The sequence below is a fragment of the Petromyzon marinus genome, chromosome 38 (genome assembly GCF_048934315.1).
Source record: "Petromyzon marinus isolate PM22_M1 ecotype Great Lakes invasive population chromosome 38, UKy_Petmar_22M1.pri1.0, whole genome shotgun sequence".
Lineage (NCBI taxonomy): Eukaryota > Metazoa > Chordata > Hyperoartia > Petromyzontiformes > Petromyzontidae > Petromyzon > Petromyzon marinus.
The window spans coordinates 805,096-820,666 of NC_133704.1; positions in this window are offsets into that span (position 1 = coordinate 805,096).

A 15,571-nucleotide genomic window follows, 5' to 3' on the forward strand; every position below is an offset into this window, starting at 1 on the left:
ATGGAGTGGGCAATATGAAATGGAGACTGCAATTAACACCATGGTGCCTGGTGAGAATTCGTTTTTATAATATTTTCAAGTAAAAAAAAAATTCTCATGACCAATTACATATTGATCACTCTGGGCCACACGGTGCAGTTCTAGTAAGAAGGGTGTTGCACAGTGCAGGAGACTACTGATGCCGCCGAAAATAATGTACATCAGTGCTTTGCAACTGGTGTGCTGCGGAATTATAGGATAGGGAAGAACCTCACTGTTCACAAGCTGGGGCAGACGATCCAGCCCCCACCTCCACCTCGCTCAGGCCAGCAAAAGAAAGCGATTTTGAATTCTCTCTCGACTACAACGCACCGCCGCACCCCCCCCCCCCCCCCCCCCCCGGACCCACGGTGAGTTTTTTTTATGCCGTAATGGTCGAGAAAACTCGAAAAGTGAGTGCCATGGCATGCAGTACATGAACAATTCCAGACAGCAGGAAATTATAAATTAGTTGACCTTTTTACTACCCTTACATACTTATTATTCCTGTTTACTGCCTTGGTACGCTTGCCGGTGCGACTATTTGCGTTATATAACAAGGCAGACATTCATCAATGCATGCAATATATATTTTTTGCCCTAAAGCAAAACTCTTGTTCAAAACCGATCCAGGCAACACCCACATTCTTGCACACGGGCACACGCAGCCTGTGGGTTGTTCACTACCTCCTCCTTGTCAGCCCATGCCATGCCCGTTTAGCCCCCCTCTATCCAGCCAAACATAAGCTGCTTGGGCATGCGGTATCTGTGGGCACGCGGACTACGTAGCCCAGCCAACGCAGCCTCGCACAATTCAGTTTGGTTAAACGCAGGATGGATTATAGCCAGCTAAACCTGAATGTTTCAAACCGAATCAGTCGAGTGGAACTATATTTTCATCAGCTTCGTAACGCTGTGTGGAAGCTACCTGGCCTGTCACTACGAGAAGATCCAGGTCTTCTCGGCCACAGTTATGTCCTCGCTATGCTTGCGAAACGTGAACCCTTCTGAAGGCACATCTGCACTGGTTTTTATGAATGTTGAACTTTGTTTGCACCGTACGTAGCCAACCGTGCTCAATGGCGGAGCCAGGGTCTTCAGGTAGGGGGGCAACCCCTCCAGCAATGATAGAAGTTGTTTGTAAGTAAGGACTTGTCCCTTGCTTTTTATTCGACGCGTGTGCGGCGATGGCGCAGCCATCGATCGAGGGTCGAATTCGAACCGCGTTGTGTGATCGGCATCGCGCTCACTGAAGGGAAGTCGTGGACTGGATACGCAACTGCGCACAATTCTGAGTCACTTATAACTGCTTTGCCGTTACTTATTTCCAATTATGGACTCAAGATTATTGTCCTATCATCTCATAGAGTCCCTGGCACTTAATAATATGCTACACAGTGGCAGTGGGGGTCGCAACATGCCAATTTATTACAATAAACCCCAATGATCCGATCAACTACGACTTTCAAAATAATACGTCTAAATAATCATGTACAGACCTTTGAAAATCCACTACTGGATGCATGCGTACCAACAGCGCATTGATCATTGGAGTTGTTTCTCCACATTTGATTTCGCTGGTCGGGGAATGTTGAAGGACTCGGGATAGGTTCGGAAATCCAACTCAGATGGCCGGGCTCGTAGCACAGCGCGCTAACCACTGCCACCACTGCCCCTGAATAAGACCCATCGACTAAAATATTGATAATGTATTTTTATTAAACACAAGTCGCGATATTCTGAGCACCAACGCATTTGATTTAGCATGTGCGCGCCTTGGCGTATTTTCCGCTAGCATTGCGAATACCGCCAAATGAGAACATAGCCAGACCCACGTGCATCCACCGCAGCGGTTCCCATCATGGCCTGCTCCGGCCAGCTCGTGTAGGAACAGGCTCGCACAAAGGGCGTGCAGCCGCGTAATTGAATGGGTCTGAACGACAGCGGCGCGCGCGCTTCAATTAGGAGGCGCGGGCCACGCAGCTGCCGCCAATAATTACTCTTAAGGGCCCTAATAGGGGTGGTGGGGGGTGCACAGACGCGGAGAGAGACGCAGCGCTCCACGTGTTCATTGCGCTGCCTCGCCGCGGCTGTGAGGCAAGATGTGTGAGAGAGAGGGGTGAGAGGCGAGAAGAGTGAGAGGCGAGATGGGTGAGAGGCGTGAGAGACGAGATGGGTGAGAGGCGAGATGGGTGAGAGGGAGGGACGAGGTGAGATGGGTGAGAGACGAGATGGGTGAGATGGGTGAGAGACGAGATGGGTGAGAGGGGTGAGAGACGAGATGGGTGAGAGGGAGGGACGAGGCGAGATGGGTGAGAGGGAGGGACGAGGCGAGAAGGGTGAGATGGGTGAGAGACGAGGCGAGATGGGTGAGAGACGAGATGGGTGAGAGGGAGGGACGAGGCGAGATGGGTGAGTGGGAGGGAGGAGGCGAGATGGGTGAGAGACGAGATGGGTGAGAGGCGAGATGGGTGATAGGGAGGGAGGAGGCGAATGCGTGCCCACTTGACAATTCGTTTTATCCCGAACTATTCCACCGTGAGATAAAAGGGAGGTTTTACACACACGTACAGCACATACGTATATACCCAAACAAAGATCCCCCGTATAGACTGTTGGGGCAAGTGCTGTTAGCGAGCACCTATGAAGGCTCGCAAGGCACACGAGGAGGTGGGTTGGGCAGCACCACGCCCTACCGCATTTGTCTCTCCAGTGGCGATGTTTTTACACCGCACCAGGTACTCATTTGAGGCTAAGTCGACCTAGGGGAGGCCCAAAACTGGTTCAGATAATCGTCATTGGTGTTGGCCGTGAGCGGGACTCGAACTCAGGTCGCCGGGTCCGTAGCCCAGCGCGCAAACCGTTACACTACCTCCCCCCCACTAAAGCATACATTCACAAATTCATGCACACAATAAAAACAAATACGCGCCCGCGACAAAGATCTCTAATCCATTTTAGAGTTGCTCAGTTCAGGAACCTGAGCTCCCAGTACGTGGAGCGAAACGTCGGACGTCGTGCTAAACAGGTGGTGGAACAATCCGAACACGCAGCGAGTGGCTTCTTGTACTTGCCCAAATTGAACCTCCAGACGTCTACAGGGAAAACATTCTCCTAAAAGAACACCACCGGCTGTCAGCCAACGAAGCACTCCTACTGACAAATCAGCTCAAAATCCCCCCCAACGGACACACGTCTGAAATCCCGCAGCCCCGACTGACGCAACACCTGGTTGACTGCAAACGTCACCAATTGCGACCTGGTAACTGACCCTGAGCGGTGAAGTCCCCCTAGGGTTCAACCGACCTCGCAAATATCGGACAACCCTCAACCGCTTGAGGACAGGCCAGTGGAGATGTGGCCCCTTGCTTCGCAGGTGAAACATGAGCAGTCCAAATTGTGACTGTGGCCACCCAAGTCAGACAATCGCCCACGTACTGAACTCACAAACCTGTCAACCCCTTATCAGTGCCTACCTTATTACAAACCAATTTCAGAAATTATTGGTCACCCCGTACCCTTATAAATCTCAACGTTCATCTTACAAAGCCTGTAGTGAAACGGCTGTACGCCGTATGGACCTGAAAACTCAATTTGCCTTTGCAAAATTCGGGTAAACCGTGTTGGTTGACAGGTATGAACTCATGCCCACGTACTGAACTCCTGCCCTGAGAGATCCGTCCTCGAGGGCATCACAACAATGCACTCTGCCTCACCTGAAACGTTGAATGGATGTGTTAACCTCAACATCAAACTATAACTGCTGCTCCAGCCATACGAAGAAGAATAAGACCACGATAGCCTATGCAACAGTAAAGACAAAGCTTTTATACCCTGTTGGGGCAAATGCAATTAGCAAGAACCTATTGAGGCTACCACGGCACACGAGGGGGTGGTGTGGCCAACAGCAACTCCGGCTGATTTTTTTCAATCTTGTGTTTCTGTGTTAGTTTAGCCCCTTCTATCCAGCCACACAGACGCTGCTTGGGCATGCGGTGGCTGGGCATGCGGGATACATGATCCAGACAACGCAGCCTCGCCTGCCGGAGGAGCTCACTGATGGGATTGTGTCCAGAACTTTCAAGGACCTGAGAGCTCTTCATTCAGGTCAGCCTGCATGGTTCAAATTTTCGCAAATTTTATGCAGCGCTGCCAAGCCAACACACTACCCAGGTAGAGGAACTCCTCCAACCTCTTCACCATGGAGAGTGGAGGCGGTGGAGTGATCGATGGCACGGACTACCCCGAGGCTAATTGTAAGGCCCAATCTCTTAATAGCCCTAAACAGGTTTGGCAAGTGTCTCCAAATCCTTCTCAGTGACCAGCAATTACCAGATCTCCAGGATACGTAACATTCATTGACATCCTCTGACCGCTCTCATATATCAATCAGCAACCTACTGTCTTGTATCAGATGGAATTTCCATTGCTACATGCCATAAATTCTTCCTAAATTACTTGGTCAAAGAAGATATTTGGTAATGTCGGGCCAGAGGACATCCCTCTCGTACCCCGAAGCTCACAACAAAGGCAATTACCCCCCATTTAGCGTGATTATAGACTGCTGGGGTAAGTTCTGTTATCGAGACCTATGAAGGCAGAGTGTACGACAGAGTGTTGGTGTGATTGGCGTGTACGCGGTGAGTAGACGGGGTGTGTAGCTGGTGAGTAAGGGTGTGAAGGAGGTGGTGAGGAGGTGGTGAGTAGTCAGTGAGTGGAGGAGGTGGTGAGTAGTCAGGGTGTGGAGCTGGTGGTGAGTAGTCAGGATGTGGAGGAGGTGGTGAGTAGTCATGGAGTGGAGGAGGTGGTGAGTAGTCAGGGTGTGGAGCTGGTGGTGAGTAGTCAGGGTGTGGAGCTGGTGGTGAGTAGTCAGGATGTGGAGGAGGTGGTGAGTAGTCAGGGTGTGGAGCTGGTGGTGAGTAGTCAGGATGTGGAGGAGGTGGTGAGTAGTCAGGGTGTGGAGCTGGTGGTGAGTAGTCAGGATGTGGAGGAGGTGGTGAGTAGTCAGGATGTGGAGGAGGTGGTGAGTAGTCAGGATGTGGAGGAGGTGGTGAGTAGTCAGGGTGTGGAGCTGGTGGTGAGTAGTCAGGATGTGGAGGAGGTGGTGAGTAATCAGGGAGTGGAGGAGGTGGTGAGTAGTCAGGATGTGGAGGAGGTGGTGAGTAGTCAGGGTGTGGAGCTGGTGGTGAGTAGTCAGGGATTGGAAGAGGTGGTGAGTAGTCAGGATGTGGAGGAGGTGGTGAGTAGTCAGGATGTGGAGGAGGTGGTGAGTAGTCAGGGGGTGGAGCTGGTGAGTAGTCAGTGAGTGGAGGTGGTGAGTAGGCAGGGAATGGAGGGGGTGAGTAGGCAGGGTGTGGAGGAGGAGGAGGTGGTGAGTAGTCAGGGAGTGGAGGTGGTGAGTAGTCAGGATGTGGAGGAGGTGGTGAGTAGTCAGTGAGTGGAGGTGGTGAGTAGGCAGGGTGTGGAGGTGGTGAGTAGTCAGGGTGTGGAGGAGAAGGTGAGTAGTCAGGGAGTGGAGGAGGTGGTGAGTAGACAGGAAGTGGAGGAGGTGGTGAGTAGTCAGGGAGTGGAGGAGGTGGTGAGAAGTCAGGGAGTGGAGCTGGTGAGTAGGCAGTGAGTGGAGGTGGTGAGTAGGCAGGGTGTGGAGGTGGTGAGAAGTCAGGGAGTGGAGGAGGAGGTGAGCAGGAGGTGGAAAGCGTGTCGGTAGTTTTGGCCTCGTCCCAACTCGAGCCAATCGTAAATCATCGATTCGGCGCAGCGCCCCAAGGCCCGCAGGAACCACAGGCACGGAGCTCTCCCAGTCGACGCCTGCGCCTCGGGCAGCCCCAACAAAACAAAGATCAGCAGCATCCCCGGGGGGCAAGGAAGGTGGCGATGAGGGGGCGATCGGGAGTACCTTCCCCCTCGCCAGGGGCAGCTTCGAGATCCATCTTATAACGAAATCAGATAAAATGACTCATTTGCATATTGGCAGCGCAGCAGCTATTGGATCCAGCCGACTCTAATTGTATACGCAGCCTCTCACGACCAACGTGATTCGCAATGGGTTTCTTTTAGTTACTTCGTGTAATAATGTTCAATGTTTGTTTGCCATTTTATTGAGGGGCTGTGCGTTCTCGTGGTGTGGTCTGGAACTGTTCCATAGTCTTTGCTGCCATGCCCAAACTTGTATATTAGACTTACATTATATTTAACACGTTGCCTTTCGATAGCAATATCATCCATAAGAGGTTTTTGGATTAGATCGCGTAAATGTGTCGTTAAATCCGCCACCACCCGACATAGCCAACTAGTAAGGGTTGTCACGTAAACAGAGCATGCCAATTCGTCACTAGTACAGCACACCGGTGTGTTGGAGAGCCAAGCCACAACATTTACAATCTGTATTCTTGGTTCTTTCGGTAAAGTCACGGAGATAGAAAATAAAAAAATAATACAATTAAATAAAAAAACACCCACGACGTTTCGATCGCAACACAAGCGGTCTTCTCCTCCTCACAAGCGGTCTTCTCTCCGCCTGATGAAGACCGCTTGTGTTGCGATTGAAACGTCGTGGGTTTTTTGCTTTCATTTTTTTATTTAATTATATTATTTGTATTTTCTATCTACGTGACTTTACTGAAAGAATCAAGAATATGAATTCCTGCAGTCACCAACGTTTTAAGTCAAAATTTACAATATAATGAAGCTAGTTGTAATTATTGGCGAAACGTCGTACTCAGACTGTAAACGTTGTGGCTTAGCTCTCCACACACCGGTGTGCTGCACTAATGACGAATTGGCGTGTTGTTTACGTGACAAACCTTACAAGTTGGCTGTGTCGGGTGGTGGCAGATTTTAACGACACATTTATATATTTACGCGATCTAACCCAAAAACCTCTTATGGATTACATATTTTTTTAATCGCTTGCTTACCTTTTGTATAAGGGTTTTCCCCTTTTTCTGGAAACAAAATTGAAACCTTTTTACAAGGATTCATGTCTGCATTAACCACAATACCTACAGTCAAAATGCAAACAAAACACACACTATGATAATATATGATGCATTGTCCTTGAAACTGATTGGTCCACACCAAGGGACGGCTTTTTTTTACAGCTTTTTTGGCGTCACCTGGTCAAGCACCAATTGGGTCGAGGCTTAAAGGTCGTGATCTCAGCGTGGCTTTCTCACTCCAGCGCTGTCCTCCAGACAGTCTCGTCCCCTTCACCTGATGAAGGCCACTTGTGTTGTGGCCGAAACGTCGTGAGAATATTATTGTGTTATTTTATATTATCAATTTATTATTTTATTCTCATTCTACGTGACTTTACCGAAAGAACCAAAGAAGATTATCATAGTATGTTTTTTGTTTGCATTTTGACTGCAGGTATTGTGGTTAATGCAGACATGAATCCTTGTAAAAGGTTTCAATTTTGTTTCCAGGAAAAAGGGGAAAAACCCTATTATTACATTTTGGTACTGGCAAAGGAGGTCTAATGATGATGGTACCTTTTGTATCTTTTGTACTCGTATCGTGTTTTTCTGTTGCTTGCTGTTGCAACTTGCTGACCCGCCAAAAACTGGACATCTGTGAAAAAGAGCTCCACAGCTCATCGGATTCCTCCTGCAGCAGTCTACATCAAGATTCTGATTCAGAATACATTTTGTGGCAAATCCGCCTCCCCCCGGCACACTGAATTAATAAAATTGTCACGTGATAAAAGTGTCACGTGTCAAATGTATTCCTGCTGCTGCGCACTACCAGTGTTGTTGCAGATTAATCTCACAACATTTACATGTGTAAAAAAGCTTCTTGGAAACATTAATTTTTAAGGGAGTTGAGCTTTATTTCTTCGAAGTATATACAGTTTGTGAGCATAATGACTGCTACACTGATTATGGTTATGGCTATCTTAAGTCCTGGTGGATTCCACTCTATTGATTCTCGAACAGTCCACCCCGATGGTTTCCACGATGTCGATTTAGAACAGTCGGCCCCAATGTCATCCACCTCTGGTCGTCGATTAGACCCCGAGCAAGCGCGCCGAGCGCGAGCCTCGCTCCCCCTTATATACTCGCTCGGCCCCACCCCCCATCGGATAGTGAGCCCCCCACTTAATTATAACGTGTGACAGCCCCTTCTGGCCATCTGTTTTCAACCATCTCAACTCGCCCTTCCTAAACCTTCTCTTGTACAGCCCCCTACATCACCCCCACCCCTGTCGAAAAACATAGCTGTCCCGGCTACAACTTAATTCTTGCAATAGGGAACTGAACACAAATGAACTATGGGATCTCACAAGGGAATTTTTCCTGGGGACATGGGGTGCTTAACATTTAACCTTGAGGTCAACGCATAACATAGTCCCTTGAAGCAAGGGGGGAATGCGTTATGACCCTCTTAAGGGTAAACATTACAACACGAAGCAATACACAACCATCTACTACAACACGTCAATGTGTGTGTGTGTGCAGTTGAATGACACGTTGGTCCCGGCGACGCTGCTCCCCGGCGCTTTCTCGGATGACTCCGTCGGCCTCCCCCATCCTGCCGATCCTCATTGTAGTCGTTCCTGAGAAGAGGGGAAGAGAGTGCGGAGCAGCATTTTCCCGAGGATGCCTTTTTCCCCGGCTTTTATCACGACATCCCTGGACCCGGCCCTTCTGAACCTGAATTGACACCTTGTGTCAGTGGTTCCTTATAACGTTTCAGACGGCTCGGATGAACCCACCCATCGCCGTCATCCCATCTGGATGCATACACCTCATTTTGTTTGTTTTTCTACAAACAAAATGAGGGTACCCCAATGGGATCCCCCTTGTCACCAGTGATAGCCAATATTTTCATGGAGAAATTTGAATCAGACGCCATCCAGACTTCCACCCTCAGACCTTCCCTGTGGAAGAGATATGTAGACGACACTTTCGTCATTTGGCCACATGGCCTCCCGGCTTTGAACCTTTTCCTAGACCACATTAATTCCAGACACCCCACCATCAAATTCACCATGGAAGTGGAGAAAGATGGCAAACTGCCATTCTTGGATGTTCTGTTTGAGTTGAGACCTGATGGCTCATTGGGACATTCTGTCTACAGGAAACCCACCCACACAGATTCCTACTTGAAACCTGATTCCCACCACCACCCGACGCAAAATAATTATCTCATCAAAACGTTATACCACAGTGCTCATTGCATTTCGGACCAACACCACCTGACCAGTGAATTAAAACATGTATATCTGGCCCTAAAAAGGAATGGATACTCTGACCGTACCATCCGCCAAGCTGTTTCTCCCTCCATACAGAAACAACCACTTGATACTCCGATCAAAACCATCACACTACCATATATAGCAGGCGTTACTAAAAAGATCTCCAAAATTCTGAACAAACACAAGATCCTGGTCCGGTTCAATACAGTACACAAAATCCGTGACCTGATCCCTTCTGTGAAGGATGTCATTCCTGACTTACAGTACCCCGGAGTTTACAAATTGATCTGCACCTGTGGTGACTGCTATATCGGGGAGACGAAACGACATGTCTCTGACCGAATTCGCGAGCACAAATCAGATTTGAAACACGGCAGAACGAATTCTTCTTCCGTAGCTGATCACTGTTACAACACTGTGGGTGATCACGATATATTTTTCTCCAATACCAAGGTTCTTTGCAAACCCACGGGATTTTATCAGAGATTTGTTCACGAGGCAATTCAGATTTACAAACACAGACACAATTTCAACCGAGAGGATGGTTTCAAATTAACAACCATTGCAAAGATGTTCTGAATCAAACCAAACATTAAACTAATTTTCAATGGTACAGTATATTTTTTCAAGTAGTGGTAGGCCAAACTTTCGCAGCTGCTTAAATTCCCTTTTCACACCATCAATATGTAAACTCCCCCCTCCCCTCCCCCCCTCGCCGACCTGCACATGTTCACCCCCTCTACACAAGTCCGCCAATTAAATGCTAATTTTTATGCTAATTCCTTTGTCAAGGCGCTCTGTTTCCTCTCACACAGCTTAAAGGTCGCGGTCTGAGCTTGGCTGTGCTCACTCCAGCGCTGTCTTCTAGACAGTCTGGTCCCTTCACCTGATAAAGGCCACTTGTGTTGTGGCCGAAACGTCGTGATTTTTGTTGTTTTATTTTTTACCTACGTGACTTTACCGAATAGAAAGAAAGAGTATGCATACACCTTGTGGGCGAAGAATTTGGACAATCTCTACCGGGCCCTGCCAGGGATGGTGCAGCTTACCCGACGTGACCACCCGGACCTGGGGACAGTGTAACTAGGCCCAATCTTCCTACCCGAAAGGCATTGCCGTTTCTGTCCTTTTCGCAAGCGTTCATTCGCTGATTGCGAGCCAGACTCCACTATCGCTGCCTTGCGAGCTTCTCACAGCCTTTCTAGTGGCAGCCAATTTAGCAGGGAAAGCCACCAATTGGTCCTCAAGAGGTGGCGCAGGGTCCCTCCCATACATCAAAAAGAAGGGGGAGAGCGCGGTCGATACATGTGGTGCTCTACAGTATGTCCCTAGGACTCATGGGATGTGTAAGTCCCAGTCTGTGTGATCATCCGTGACATGGCACAACATTGTGGACAGCGTGCAGTTAAGCCTCTCTACTTATCCATCTCACTGAGGGTGGTACGGTGAAGTTCAAATTTCCTTAGTGCCCATGATATCACAGACATCATACAAAATTTAGACCCTGATCTGTGAGCAGTTTCTCAGGGGGTCCTTTGTCCAATACATAGCCATGGAAAAAAGGCCTCTGTTATAGTCACAGCCGTCTGGTCTGGTAGTGGCCATGCGACGGACCAACTAGTACAATACTCGGTCAGTTTAACACAAATTTGGCTGTAACCTGATGAAGCTAGTTGTAATTACTGGCAAAACGTCATACTCGGAATGTAAATGTCGTGGATTTTCCCTCCAACACAGTGGTGTGCTGTACAAGTAACGAATTGGCGTGTTCTGTTTACGTGTTCTATTGTTTTTGCTGCCATGCCCAAACTTAATATCAGACTTACATAATATTTAACACATTGGCTTTCGATACCAATATCATCCATAATAGAGGTTTTTGGATTACACCGCGTAAATGTGTCGTTAAAACCCGCCGCCACCCGACACAGCCAACTAGTAAGGGTTGTCATGTAAACAGAGCATGCCAATTCGTCACTAGTACAGCACACCGGTGTGTTGGAGAGCCAAGCCACAACATTTACAATCTGTATTCTTGGTTCTTTCGGTGAAGTCACGGAGATAGAAAATAAAAAATGATACACTTAAATTAAAAAACCCCACGACGTTTCGATCGCAACACAAGCGGTCTTCTCCTCCTCACAAGCGGTCTTCTCTCCGCCTGATGAAGACCGCTTGTGTTGCGACTGAAAGAATCAAGAATATGAATTCCTGCAGTCACCAAAGTTTTAAGTCAAAATTGACAATGAAGCTAGTTGTGCTTATTGGCGAAACATTGTACTCAGACTCTAAACGTTGTGGCTTAGCTCTCCAACACACCGGTGTGCTGTACTATTGACGAATTGGCGTGTTCTGTTTACGTGATAAACCTTACAGATTGGCTGTGTCGGGTGGTGGCGGGTTTAACACCACATTTATATTTACGTGATCTAACCCAAATAAACCTATAGTATGGGCAATACTCCGTCACAACAAGCAAATATTTATTTCCCCTTGATGTTTTAGGGAATGGACCCAGGATATCCAACGCCGCCAGCTTGTTTACCCGTGACACTGCGATCGACTGCAGGGTGGGGGCGCTGTATAAGGCTGGCAAGGTTTCCTTTTTGCACACTCTTGACAACAATTAACCCACTCTCACACATCATTCGATATACCCGGCCAAAATATTGAAATTTGCAGCATGAGCAATGTTTTACGGTGGCCCAAGTACATAAATTGTTCGGCGTGCACTCCTAATAACTGTCATCGGAGGGAGGTGGGTACCACCACCAGGCAACGACGCTGCATCTTAGCGTCCCACCTCATCAAAAGGCCTCGCCATTTAACAAATGGCGCCCCCGCTTGACCATTTTTAGCAGATTAGGCTGCTTGTGCAGCAAAGTACTCCAGTGAGCCATCATCTTTCTCTAGTCGAATCCATTCGGTCCTTATCAGCCCGAGATCACGATCTATGGGCGGTACATCATTTTACCGCACTGCTGCATTTATTGACGTCGCCTGTCCTGGCAAAGTCAGAGAAGGTCGGTTTACACTGGGCCGCACCCATTGTACATGCACATGGGTCTTTGCACGGTAATCTTGATAACGCGTCAGCATTACAATGACGGATACCCTTCCTCTTTGTGACATCGTAAGAGTACGCCTGGAGTTTTTCAATCCACCTCGCCATCTGTCCCGACGGTTGATCCATTCCGAGCGAGAATTGCAAAGCCGCATAATCGATCCACACGATAAACCGGTGGCCATATAGGTCGGGCCGAAACAACGTGACGAAATTTACCACTGCCAGAAGTTCTCCACGAGTCACACAATAGCGCTGTTCAGCGGTGGAAAGCACACGACTCCCATACGCAGTCACTTCTGTTTTCCATTATATTCGTGACACCACAGCACCGATACCGACATCACTAGCATCAGTATCCAAAATGAACGGTGATGAGAAAATGGATATGCTAGTGGGGGAGCATCGGTCAACCTTGAATGAAGCGCTTGGAATGCCGACCCGTCTTCCTCCCCCCACTGGAATCGTACCCGTTTTGGTGTGAGGGCGTACAAGGGTTTCACCACTTTAGCGAATCGGGCTACACATCTTCGATAGTAGGAAACAAATCCTAGTAATCGTCGCACCTCCCGTACCGAAGTGGGTGTCGACCAATTATTAACTGCGGATGTTTTCTCAGGGTCTGTTGCTACCCCCTTCCCGCTGACCACATGACCCAAATATTAATGGAACCCTGTACAAAATGGCATTTTGAGGGTTTCAATTTTAGTCTAGCAGCTTGCACTTTCAAGAAAACTTGATGCAACCTCACCAGGTGCTCCGCAAACCACCTACGAAAAACAATGACGTCTAACTAAATCAAACATCTCCCATTGTGGGCCCGACAGTACAAGCTCCATGAGGTGTCGGAAGGTTGCCAGCACAGTGAGTAATCCCATTGGGAGACGATTAAATTGAAACAATACAAGGGAAGTTGCCACAATCCTCATGAAAGTTCCAATGTAAAATATTTTGCTCCCACTAATGCATCTAATGAGTCAATACGTGGCAGGGGATATGTGTCCGCTATCATAACTTTATTTTAGTCATCGGAAATATACGCAAAACCTCATGGAGCCATCTGGCTTTTTAACCAGTACTACTGGTCCTCCCCAGAGGCTGGTCGATGGCGAAATATTTCTGCTTTTCTCGTCTGTAGCTCGACGGATCTGCTCCTTTTCTGCCGGTCCCACTCTATATAAGTTCTGTTTCACTGGTTGAGCATTCCCCATTCCAATGTGCATTAAGTCAATGCAGCCCAGATCATGTGGGCACATTTTGAAAATATCGAATTCATGAAGGATACTTTTAAGTAAGTCTCTTTGACCTTGAGTCAACTCACGGTTCAGCTGAACGATTTCCTACACCCAGGGAGACTCTACCCCATCCTTCACTTCCTCTATCCCCGCTACTACTTCATCTTCTTGAATTTATATTCTTTGGTTCTTTCGGTAAAGTCACGTCGGTGAAAAAATAAAATAAATTAAATCACGACGTTTCGATTGCAACACAAGCAATCATCATCAGGTGTGACAACCACAGCAATATATTTTGTTACTGAATTGGGAGAGATGCCAGAGTTAGGGCAGTTAAATAAGTCAGAGAGGGGGGGAGGGGGCGAATGGGGAGAGGAAGGACGAACTCTGCAGGGACGCTGAGAGCAACGAAGCAACATGATTGCTGCCAAGATAGATGATGGCGCCCACAGCAAAATAGCCGTACTGCTAAACGCTGAGGATGCAATTAACTCGTAAAATAAACTAGTACCCGGTAAATAAGATGGAACAACTATGAACAGTAAAATTTTACTTGGTTAATAACATCTTTCCAATGATTGCTCAATTTGTATCCATAATCTTGGTTGAAGTTATGTCTATGTTTATATATCTGGATGGCTTCATGAACAAATCTTTGATGGTAGCCAGACGGCTTGCAGAGCACCTTGGTCTCGTCCTTCCTCTCCCCATTCGCCGCCTCCCTCCCCCCCACCCTCCCCCTCTCTGACTTATTTAACTGCCCTAACTCTGGCATCTCTCCCACTTCAGTAAAACATTTCTTGCTGTGGTTGTCACACCTGATGATGATTGCTTGTGTTGCAATCGAAACGTCGTGATTTAATTTATTTTATTTTTTCACCTACGTGACTTTACCGAAAGAACCAAATAATATGGATCCTTGCAGTCACGAAAACTTCAAATCTAGAATGGACTTCTTGAATTTCATTTGCAGAGGAAATCTGTGCAATTACTGCCCTTTCTCGCAGTGTAATCGCCTGCTCTGACGTGTTCAACACTTGCATACACAATCGATGGTTCTGTTTTAAAATGGTGTCCGCCGCCGTGAGTGAATGTCGACTGATCGTTGGTCCCAATCGTGACACTGATTGGCGCAATCGATATCGCAAGGGAACCAACACCTGTGCGAGCGGCGGAATCGTTATCAACTTTCTCACCAGGACATGTACTCTTGACGGCTTTTTCTGTCTCCGTGTCATGCCGCAAAAAATAGATCCCTCTTCCCGACAGCGTCTCATTACAGCCCTGGTATATTAGTATCTTAATGGGTAGCCGACTTAATCAGTTCCCAATAAGTATGGTACTGCTAGGGACGAAGAGACAAATATGGGGTCTGAAAAACACATTTCCCCTATGCGGATTTCCATTTTTACTTTATCGACAATTCCTAGGCTACCGCCGTTTGCCACAACAAATGTTTTACTATAAACCTGTTCAAGCCGACGCTTATTCGCAGGTAACATATCGAACACGAGTGCAAAAATAATGGTGACTGATGCTCCCGTCTCCACCAACACCCGAACGGGATTTTCCCCCTATCGCTCTGACCAAAACCGATGTCCCCGTAGCTGCTGCTACAATTCGTCTTGCAAATTTTTCCCTTTTAGCTTTTCATGTTAACCAAATTTGCCCTGCTGTGTCGCTGGGTCGCCGCAAATGAGTGATGTGCCGGTGATAATGGTGATGAGCGGTTTGATGATGATGTCTTGAGTGTGGTCTGGCTGGGTGTCCGGGGTGTTGCGACTAGCCTGATTCTTTCTTTAGAAGTCCCGCGTTGTTGCCCAGAGCTGGCTTGGTTGTCTCGGGTCGACCTGCCCTCGGCATCCTCTTGCGATATGTCCCGGCCCCCCGCAGCAGTAGCAGCTGGTCCTCTGGCTCCTCCATTCTGTGTAGCCCTTGACACCTAAGCCGCTATCTCAGATGGCGCTCTTGCTTCTTCGTGTGCCCAGAATAATTTTGAGAACCACATTGAAGTCTGGTCGCTCTCCAGCACAATTGGTAATACGAGGCCGCTCA